This window comes from Macaca fascicularis, chromosome X (genome assembly GCF_037993035.2).
Source record: "Macaca fascicularis isolate 582-1 chromosome X, T2T-MFA8v1.1".
Classification (NCBI taxonomy): domain Eukaryota; kingdom Metazoa; phylum Chordata; class Mammalia; order Primates; family Cercopithecidae; genus Macaca; species Macaca fascicularis.
In genome coordinates, this window is record NC_088395.1 from 48,506,462 (window position 1) to 48,513,708 (window position 7,247).

A 7,247-nucleotide genomic window follows, 5' to 3' on the forward strand; every position below is an offset into this window, starting at 1 on the left:
TGGGAGGCAGAGGTTGCAGCGAGCCGAGATCCTGCCACTGCACTCCAACCTGGGTGACAAAGTGAGACTCAGTCTTGGAATTTTAAAAAAAGAAAAAAAAAAGGTACAGACCATTTCCATCACCACAATGCTATCCCTTGTGCTACTCATTTTTAGTAATACCCACTCTCCTCCCATCCACCATCCCTAACCCCTGGCAACCACTAATCTGTTTTTCATTTCTACAATTTTGTCTTTTCTAGAATGCTGTACAAATGAAATCTCATAGTATATAACATTTTAGAGGCTTATTTCACTCCACATGATAACCTGGAGATTCATCCAAGATATTAATATTTGTGTATCAATAGTTCATATTTTTGTTGTTGTTGAGATGGAGTCTCACTATGTTGCCCAGGCTGGAGTGCAGTGGCAAGGTTTTGGTTCACTGCAACCTCTGCCTCCCAGGTTTAAGCAATTCTTGTGCCTCAGCTTCCCAAGTACTTGGGACTACAGGTGCACACCACCACGCCCTGTTAATTTTTGTATTATTAGTAGATACAGAGTTTCACCATATTAGCCAGGCTGGTCTCGAACTCCTGACCTCATGATCTACTTGCCTCCTGACCTCATGATCTGCCTGCCTCGGCTTCCCTAAGTACTAGAATTACAAGCATGAACCACTGCACGCGGCCAATAGTTCATTTTTATTACTGAGTGGTATTCCATGGTATGGATGTACCACAGTTTGGCCATTCACTTACTGTAGGACATATTGATTATTTCCAGCTTTTGGCTATTACAAGTAAAGCTGCTGTGAACAATTATGTACAAATTTCTGGATGGGGATAAATTTTAACTTCTCTGACGTGTAATTGTTGAATTATATGGTCATTGCATGTTTACTTGTATAAGAAACTACCAAACTGCTTTCCATGGTGGCTGTAAGATTTTACCTTCCCAGCAACATTTTACTAGATATCCAGTTTCTCTGTATCCTTTCCAGCATTTCGTATTGTCACTATGTCTTTTATTTTAACTGTTGTAATAAGTGTGTAGTGATGCCTCATCGTGGTCTTAATTTGCATCTAGTGAAGCAAATAAATGTTGAACATCCGTTCATGAGCTTATTTGCTTATTTCCTCTTCAGTGAAATGTATGTTCATATATTTTCATAATGTTCTAATTGAATTATTTGTTTGTTTGTTTTTACTGTTGTTTTGTTTTATTTTTGAGACAGAGTCTGGCTCTGTTACCGAGGCTGGAATACAGTGGCATGATCTTGGCTCACTGCAACCTCTGCTTCCCAGGTTCAAGTGATTCTTGTGCCTCAGCCTCCCACATACCTGGGATTACAGGCGTGCATCATCATGCCTGTCTAATTTTTGTATTTTTAGTAGAGATGGGTTTTGCCATGTTGCCTAGGCTGGTCTCAAACTCCTGGCCTCAAGGGATCTACCCACCATCCACCTCCACCTCCCAAAGTGCTGGGATTACAAGCGTGAGCCACCATGCCCGGCATATCGTTGAGTTTTGAGAGTACTATGCATATCCATTATATATTCTTAATGTGAGTCCTCTGTTGGATATGTGGTTTATAAACATTTTCTCCCAGTTTATACCCTGTTTTTTCATCCTTTTAACACAGTTTCTACAGAGCACAAGTTTTAAATTGGATGAAATCTAATTTAGTTTTTTCCTTATGGATTATGTTTTTTGAACCATTCACTATGCCCTAGATCTCAGACGTTTCTCCTACACTTTCTTGTAAAAGTTTTTTTAGTGTTATATTTTAGATTTAAATCTGTGATCCACTTGAGATATATATAAACGTATGAAAATTAGGGTTTTTGTTGTTGTTGTTGTTGTTGTTGTTTTGCCTACAGATATGTAACTGCTCGAGCATCATTTGTTAAGCAGACGATCCTTCCTTCTTTTTGTCTCTTGGTAAAAAATTAGTGTGAGGCTGTTTCTAGGTTCTCTATTTTGTTCCAGTGATCTATGTGTCTATTCTTCTCCCAATACTACCTAGTCTTGATTCCTGTAGCTATATAAGAAGTATTGAAATATGGTACAGCCATTCCTCCCACCTTCTTCTTCTTTTTCAAAAATGGTCTTAGCTATATAAATATTTTTTGAGGAGTCTCACTTGTGTCACCCAAGCTGGAAGGCAATGGGGTGATCTCAGCTCACTGCTATCTCTGCCTCCCATGTTCAAACGATTCTCCTGTCTCAGCTTCCTGAATAGCTGAAATTTCAGGCGCCCACCACCACACCAGGCTAATTTTTGTATTTTTAGTAGAGACGGGGTTTTGCCATGCTGGCAAGGCTGGTCTCGAACTCCTGACCTCAACCGATCCACCTGCCTCGGCCTACCAAAGTGCTGGGATTACAAGCATGAGCCACTGTGCCCAGCGTTGTCTTAGCTATTGACAATTTGTTACAGCAACAATAAAAAATGAACACATAGAAACAGATTAATTAGTGAAAAAAATAGAAAATCAAGAAACAGACTGATTTATGTACAAACTTCAACATGCATTTCCAAACAGTGGGCAAAAGATGCATTGTATAATAAATTATTACTTGACAAGCGTCTATCCATTTGAAACAATAAAGACTAAATCCTTACTTTAAGCCACATAAAATAATAAATTCTAAAAATTCGCTGACTTAAATGTGAAAACGTGAAGTCATAAAGAACTAGATGAAAATTTAGGAAAGTATTACAGTGTAAGACATCTTGAGTTGGCATAGGCACTTCCTGACATTACACCAAAGCTATGAACAATGAATCTGACATACTTAAAGATGTAAAAATTAAAGTATCATCTAAGTCAAAAGACACTATAAACAACTGTTTAAACAGGCAAATTTTGGAGAAACTGGTGAAGCATCCACAGTAAATTAATAGTAACCATCTCTAATATATAACAAAGGTTTTGCATATCAGTAAGAGAAATTGGAACAGCCCAATGAAAAAAATGTGTTCAGGCATGGCACTACTTCACCATATAGCAGAAAAGGATTACAAAATAGAAAGGATGAGAGGAAAATAATAAAGGAAATGGAGAATAGATCCCAGAAGTTTCAACATTCATTCAATAGATGTTCCAGGCATACAGAATAGAAAGACTGGGCTAGGCACGGTGTTTCACACCTGTAATCCCAGCATTTTGGGAGGCTGAGGCAGGCAGATCACCTGAGGTCAGGATTCAAGAACAGCCTGGCCATCATGGTGAAACCCTGTCTCTACTAAAAATGCAAAAATTAGCCCGGTGTGTGGTGGGTGCCTGAAATCCCAGCTACTTGGGACGCTGGGCAGAAGAACCACTTTAACTCCAGAGGCAGAGGTTGCAGTGAGCTGAGGTTGTGCCACTGCACTCCACCCTCGGTGGCAGAGCAAAACTCCTCATCAAAAAAAAAAAGAAAGAAAGAAAGAATAGAAATACTGGAGAGAAGGAAGTACTTGAAGAAATAATGTTCCAGAATTTTCTGAACTGAACAAAGACATGAATCTTCACCTGAAAAGAGTCACCTAGTTCTGAGAGTGATTAACACACATGTGCACACACACACATGTGCACCCCTCCTCCGCCCCAACCCCACACACACACACCCCCTCTAGGAGTAAAATTTCTAAGATAAAGACAAAATCCTGAAAGGTCCCAGAGAGAAAGAGAGAAGAGAAAATGCAATGGAGAAGTTTTTCAAGGAGCTGATTAAAGATAACTTTGGGCCAGGCGCAGTGACTCACGCCTGTGGTCACATCCCTTTGGGAGGTCAATATGGTAGGATTGCTTTAGCTACGGAGTTTGAGACCAGCCTGGCCAAGAACGTGAAACCCATCTCTACAAAAAATACGACAATTATCCAGGTGTGGTGCCATTTGCCTGTAGTCCCAGCTACTTGGGAGGCTGAGGCAGGAGAATCACTTGAGTCCAGGAGGTGGAGATTGCCATGAGCTGAGATGGTGCCACTGCATTCCAGTCTGGGTGATGGAGCCAGGCACTGTCTCAAACAAAATGAAACAAAACAAAAACAAACAAATAAAAAAAAGTTGAACCTAGATATCTATATACAGCCAGGATAATCCAGAATGAGGGAAAAAATATTCCAGAAAATTCATGACACATATACCCTTCAGAAATAATCATTGGTGTACAGTTCCATGAGAAGGGAAAACTAAATTTAGGAGGAAGGAGGTGGTTTCAATAAGCAATGGTGAGGAGAAAAATAGTAAAATGTATTGAAAAGTGTGAACTTTAGATTATAAATTTTAAAAATTACAGTCTTGAACTAAAATTCCTAGTATTATAAACTTGTCAGATGGGAGGAGGGACAGGAAAGAAAAGAGAAGTTCTTTTGGTGTTCAAGGAATGGATATAGATGCCAGTGAATGATAGAACAGTAGAATGGTCAAAACACTAGCATTTTATTTTGGTTCATTTTAGACAGGGCCTCACCCTGTTGCCCAGGCTAGAGTTCCATAGCACAATCATGGCTCACTGTAGCCCCAGCCTCCTCAGCTCGAGTGATCCTCCTGCCTCAGCCTTCCATGTAGCTGGGACTACAGGTATGAACCACCATCCCTGGCTAATTATTTTTTTATTTTTTGGTAGAGACAGAGTCTTGCTATGTTGCCCAGGCTGATCTTGAACTCTTGTCCTTAAACAAAGCTACCACCTCTGCCTCTCAAAGTGGTGGGATTACAGGCGTGAGTCACTGTGTCCAGTTAATAGTAGTATTTTAGAGTACAAACTCTGCAGCCAAATGTTGCGGGAAGTCAGGGACCCTGAACGGAGGGACTAGCTGAAGCATCAGCAGAAGAACATAAATTGTGAAGATTTCATGGACATTTATTAGTTATCAAAATTAATAATTTTATAATTTCTTACACCTGTCTTTACTACAATCTCTGAACATAAATTGTGAAGATTTCATGGACGTTTATCACTTCCCCAATCAGTACTCATAATTTCCTATGCCTGTCTTTACTTTAATCTCTTAATCCTGTCATCTTCATAAACTGAGGATTATTGTTGCCTCAGGACCCTGTGATGATTGCATTAACTGTACAAATTTTTTGTAAAACATTTGTGTTTGAACAATATGAAATCTGGTTGTAAAACATGGGTGTTTGAACAATATGAAATCAGGGCACCCTGAAAAAGAACAGAAAAACAGCAATTTTCAGGGAACAAGGAAAGATAACCATAAGCTCTGACTGCCTGTGTGGTCGGGCAGAGTAGAGTCTTAATTTTCTTCTCACAGAGAGCCTTCTCACAGAGGACGGGCGTGTGAGTAGGAGAAATATCACTGAATTCTTTTCCCAGCAAGGAATATTAATAACTGATAACCCTGGGGAAGGAATGCATTCCCAGGGGTAGGCCTATAGACAACCACTCTGGGAGCGTCTGTCTTATGCAGTTGAGAGAAGGGATGACATACACCCTGGTCTCCTGCAGTGCCCTTAAGCTTAATAGGATTGGGAAATTCCAGCCTGGTAAATTCTAGTCAGACCGGTTGTCTGCTCTCGAACCCTGTTTCCTGTTAAGATGTTTATCAAGACAATGTGTGCCCAACAGGACATGGACCCTCATCAGTAATTCTAATTTTGCCCTTGCCTTGTGATCCTGCTCTGCCCTTTTGTCTTGTGATCTTTTATTGCCCTTTGAAGTATGTGATCTCTGTGACACACTCCCTATTCATACACTCCTCCCCTTTCGGAATCCCTAATAAAAACTTGCTGGTTTTGTGGCTCAGGGTCACCATCACAATCCTACCAATATGTGATGGCACCCCCGGAGGCCCAGCTGTAAAATTTGTCTCTTTGTAATCTTTCTCTTTATTTCTCAGACCAGTTGACACTTAGGGAAATAGAAAAGAACCTACGTTAAAATATAGGGGGCTGGTTCCCCCAACAGCCAGACAGGTTGGGTTCAGTTTCTGGCTTCTCAACTTATTAAGCTGTGTGACCTTGTGTAGGTCATATAACATTTCTGTGTCTCAGGCTACTCAAGAGTGAACTGGGGATAACCACATTATCTAACTCATTTGATTGCTATGGTTAAATGGGTAAGTACATGTAAAGCATTTAGAATAGCACGTGTCATGTGGTTAAGTGGTATATATATTTTAGTTGTTGTTAGTAATGACTTCACATTACTTTTAAAATGTAAAGGCATATCTGGTTCCAGAAGAAGATGGTGAACCAGCAATAGCTGCTGGCTTCCTTCCCAAACCCAACACTGCAGATGCCACAGAAGAGGTGGGAAGTGGTTGGAGTTCAGAACAGTTCCCAGTAACAAAACCCTTGATGGTTTGGCCCCACTGAAGGATGAGATAGCTTAGAGTGGGAAAAGGTCAGAGGCCACAGATGGAGGATCAGTCCAGGTGGAGCTTTCTAAGTTGCATTCTTTTTTTCTCCTCGTTTTCTGGAAGGCTTATTACCTGTTCTGAAAACACTATAGAGCAGACACTTGGCAGGGCTGGCCCAGTGCTAGCCCAAAGTGGCGTGATAACATTAAGGAATAGGGGGCTTGGAAAGCTCCTAGAAAAAGTGCAGACTCATCAAAGCTGGCCAGTAACTGAGCATTCCTTTCCTACCTCTTCCTCTGCCCTCTGAGCTAGGCAATTAAAACCAACATCACTCACCCATAGACTCCCTCCACACTGTAAGGCAGAAATCCTGTAAGCATCTCTGGGGGCTCATAGGCTGGGGACTGGAAAGAAGAATTGTCTCAGCTCAGCTCTGGAGGCTCTGTACTCTAAGTCCTATCAATCCAGAAACCCTGAAACTCAAGTGGAATGTCTGGGCTGACACATCTTCCCAGGAAAAAAGAGTAATATGGAAAAACTATCAGATAAACCAGGCATGGTAGCTCACACCTGTAATCCCAGCACTTTGGAAGGCTGAGGTGGGAGGATCACCTGAGGTCAGGAGTTAGAGACCAGCCTGGCCAACATGGTGAAACCCCATCTCTACTAAAAATACAAAATTAGCTGGGCATCATGGTGCATGCCTGTAACCCCAGCTACTCAGGAGGCTGGGACAGGAGAATCACTTGAACCTGGGAGGTAGAGCTTGCAGTGAGGCAAGATCATACCATTGTACTCCAGCCTAGGGAACAAGAGTGAAATTGTCAAAAAAAAAAAAAAAAAAAAAAAAAAAAAAAAAAAAAAAGTCACTTTTCTAAATGTGAGAAATTCTCATTCATTACTTATTTAAGTACACTTTCTTTTTTAATGACTATATTCTCTTCTTA